The sequence below is a fragment of the Nyctereutes procyonoides genome, unplaced genomic scaffold, assembly GCF_905146905.1.
Source record: "Nyctereutes procyonoides isolate TBG_1078 unplaced genomic scaffold, NYPRO_anot_genome, whole genome shotgun sequence".
NCBI classification, from domain to species: Eukaryota; Metazoa; Chordata; class Mammalia; order Carnivora; family Canidae; genus Nyctereutes; species Nyctereutes procyonoides.
Genome location: NW_026575134.1, coordinates 24,482,982 through 24,487,154, shown reverse-complemented (window position 1 = coordinate 24,487,154; position 4,173 = coordinate 24,482,982). Strand labels below are relative to the sequence as shown.

Here is a 4,173-nt window from a genome sequence, read left to right as displayed (position 1 = left end):
TGGCTGCTGAATCAGGGAAAGGAAATGAAAGGGAACCACTGGTACAGTTGGGCAAGTGGCCCAGACACACGCCTACACTTACTGCCAAGTATAAGAAGAAGTTGAAGAAGACATGACTTAAGTCACCAAAGTAGTTATTTTCCTGGTAAATATAAACTCAGTAGATGGCATATAAGATGGAAATAAGCAATCTACTAATAATATATACATTAAAATAAAAACCATTTGGCTTATTTTACAAAAACTTATTTTTAAATAATATTGTATATACAAAGGGAAAGTCATATGGAAAACCAGTTAGCTTATTATAAAATGTATCAAGAATACTATTGAACTTTCTTAAGCAAAACAAGTATTTATTATGTTTAATGGCACTAATAAAAACCCAGATAGTAGAAATTAAAATTGTAAAATGTAGCACACAATTAACAATTTTATAAGCTAATTATATCTAATAATTTATTGTTTAATATTTATATATAAGGCACAATGTTTTATGTCATCTCAAGTGATGATAAATAAGGCAGTTGTTATCTATACTCTTGCAAACAAAGAGAAAGAACCACACAGATACATTGCAAGGATGATTTTTCCTGAACATCATAGAAAGTAAAGTGTGAACTCTGAGTTTGGAGCCTCTGTGTTATTCATTACTGGATTCCTGGGCTGAGCACAGTGCCTAGAAACTAGGACACAAATAATAAACAAAAACTGAGTGAAAATTCCACCTACCAGATTTGAATGTGTAATAGTTCTGTTGGATTTCTTATTTGGCTATACTTACTAGTCCCATAAGATCAACTTTTTTCAGCTTGTATTATAAATACAAATTAAAAATCTAAAATTATTTGGCATATGCATTGTTTCGATAGAATGATGATTATACCTTAGTGAGAATAAATAATACACTTTTTCCAAAGAATGAAAATCAGCATTTGTGATCTACCATAGATAGGATTCAAGATTGATATATAAGCCAGTCTAGCACTTGGACTTCAGAAGCTCTGATAACCACATTTTGTGGACTTGGAGGAACAGACTGAACCACTATAGATCGTGGCAGCACTGAGGATTACTGACAAGTATATATATTTAGAACATTTCAATTATATGTATTATTTTCATGGTATTGGAGGGTTTTTTGCTTTATTCTATATTTTGTAAAGCTATATATGTTTAAAATAAATACACACCTAATAAAAATGCATATTTATAAATATATACATATACACATATACATATATACATACATAATATATGCTGATATATTAATGATTATAATAATTTATATATATGTATAGTCTTATACCACCTTAAGTTTTTCTCTGTCTCAACCACTATGCTGTGATTCTCTGCCTGACTGGGTATGCGTGTATTTTCCTCAGCACTTTACTTGCTTATGAGAAGGGTATTGCTGTACTTCAAGGGAAAGACTGTGGCACCCTAACAAGGCAGTAAACATAAAGACTGGGAGGATATGTAAATCGCACGGGGATTCTGAATCCATGGATGACAGAATTTGCTGATGAATTTGACATATGGTAGAAGAGAAAAACCAGAGTCAGAAATAACATGAAAGTTCTGACTTTCAAAATTAGTAAGATGAAGCGGTCACTTGCTAAGCTAAGGGTGACAGGAAATACTTAAATAATTTTGCTGATAGAATTTATGAATGTACTATTAACAGACATTTTTTTCTTGCTTTTCACTTTCTGTATCCCCAGGAAACCCTATGGAACAGACTAAAGCATTTAACTGAATTCTCCTTCCAGTATTCAGTAATCTAGCCTTCATCATGTTACCTCTGGTTGCCTATATGACATGACCAAGCAAGAATCAGCCAGCTCTAAATATTTAATCTGCCCAATTGGTCACCACCTGTGAACAGGAAGTCCATATCTATTAACTCTGCTGCTTATGGAATTGCATAGACAGCTCTAAGAAATTGATCTGCTTGGACTAAAGAAGAAAAAGGAAATGGTCAGTGAATAACTTGTCAGCCCCTCTTAATATAGTGATGCATAGAAATATAGCCTAGTTTGTGCTGTTGATACAATCAAATTTGTAAAGGCTATAGCGCTATTCTAGGAATCAGAATATGCCGCCTCCCATACCACCTCCCATTCCACCCATTCCCTTCTTTAGGAATTTTGGTGACTACAACTTCTGCTGTAGTTAACAGAGAGGCCACACCAGCAGCATCCAATAAAGCAATTCTTACAACCATCGTTGGATCAATGATTCCTTTTTCTACCATATTCACAAAATCTCCAAGCCTAACATCATAACCAACTTCTGAGGAACTCTGTGTAATTTTCTCAACTATCAATGATCCTACAACACCTGCATTCTTAGCAATGGTCATTGCATGAATTTTGAATATTCTCTTAATAATTTTGATACTAATTCTTTGACCTTCGTTAGCTGGAGTTATTGAATCCTAGGCTGCAGTGTACTGAAGCAGGGCACAACCCTCTCGCAGAACAATGCCTTCTTCAACAGCAGCTCTTGTGGCATTGAGGGCATCTGCAACTCTGTCTTTCTTCACTCACTTCAACATCATTTGTCTCACCAACCTTCAACATAGCTACTCCATTTGAGAGTTTTGCCAGGCATTCATTCAACTTTTCCCTTTCATATTCACTAGTTGTGATATCTAACTGCTCAATGACTTCTTGAACATGTTTTTCAATTTGAGCCTTGTCACCTTTTTCTTTTAAAAGCATCACATCATCTTTGTCACAATGACCTCTCCAACTTTTCCTAAGTTGTGAGGCTGAACATCTTTGAGATTTAGAGTCAATCCTTCTTCCCCAAACACTGCACCACCATTAGCAATATCTTTAAGCTGGTTCTCTCTACTGTCACCAAAACCTGGAGCTTTGAATGCCACAAGCTGAAGACCAAATTTTAGCCTATTTAAAATGAGTGTACTCAGAGTTTCTGCATGAACATCTTCAGCAATTATGACCAAGAGCTTATGGTGAGCATTGGCAATTTCAAGAGCAGGTACAATGGACTGGACACTAGAAATTTTCTTTTCACTCAGTGTTTTCACTATGTTTCAGAACATAGGCATCTTGGAATTCACATTTCTGACCTTTCAATGTATTAATAAAGGTGGAAAAATATAACCTTGATCAAACTTCATGGCTTCATGGCTTCAGTAATTTCTAATTCATCATTCAGTGTTTTTCCTTCCTTTACTGTGATGACACCCTTCCTTCCAACCTTTTTCATTGCATCAGAAATGATGTTGCCAGTTTCTTTGTCTCCATTTGCAGAAATAGTAGAAACCTGAGCAATTTCTTCAAGGGTTGTCACAGGTTTAGACTCCTTCTTAAGTTCAGCAATTACAGCATCAACAGCTAACATCACACCTCTCCTGATTTCCACAGGATTAGCAACTCTGCTAATCTTCTCCAAGCCTTCCTTGGCAATAGAGCATGCCCAGAGAGTAGCGGTAGTGGTGCCATTCCCCAGCCTCTTCATTTATGTTATTGGCGACATCTTGAATAAGTTTAGTGTGAATATTTTTATATTTTAAGTCAATTGACTTTGCTATGGTCACATCCTCCTTTGTTACTCTGGGACTTCCCCAACTCTGTTCAATAATCACTGTTCTCTTTGGCCCCATAGTAATGGCTACAGCATTGGCTAAAAGGTCTACACCTTGAAGCATTAAGGCTTGGGCATCTGCACCAGATTTTACATCTTTGGCATAGGCCCAAGCGAGATAAGGAGCCAGCACTCTGGACACTGGCCTAATTTGGGGGAGGACTGCAGGTAATCGAAGCATCCTGTGGGACAGTGGCAGAGAGTTCAGGCGGTGCAGCAGGCCATAGGAGGTGAGTGAGGGTCTAAATTTGCTTCTAATTTAGGCTAGCAGAACATAGACTGGCTTATCAAAACTGATAAAAAATAAACTTTTTCTATGATATATACCCATTATGTTCCAAAGTACAGTTGACCCTTTGAACAATGAGGAGGTTAGAAGCACCAATCTTGCTGCACAGTTGAAAATCTACATATAAGTTTTAACTCCCCAAAAACTTAATTACTAATAGCCTACTGTGAACTAGAAAAGCCTTACCAATAATATAGGAAGTCATTTCTCACATACTTTGTGTATTTATTGTATACTGAATTCTTAAGGAAGAAAGAGAAAAGGAA

The 4,173-nt window shown here is 36.2% G+C and overlaps 1 pseudogene; it reads right to left on the bottom strand.

Moving 5' to 3' along the window:
- Positions 1-2,091: 2,091 nt before the first annotated feature.
- Positions 2,092-3,799, bottom strand: LOC129494388 (60 kDa heat shock protein, mitochondrial-like; annotated as a pseudogene).
- Between the last annotated feature and the right edge of the window lie 374 nt (positions 3,800-4,173).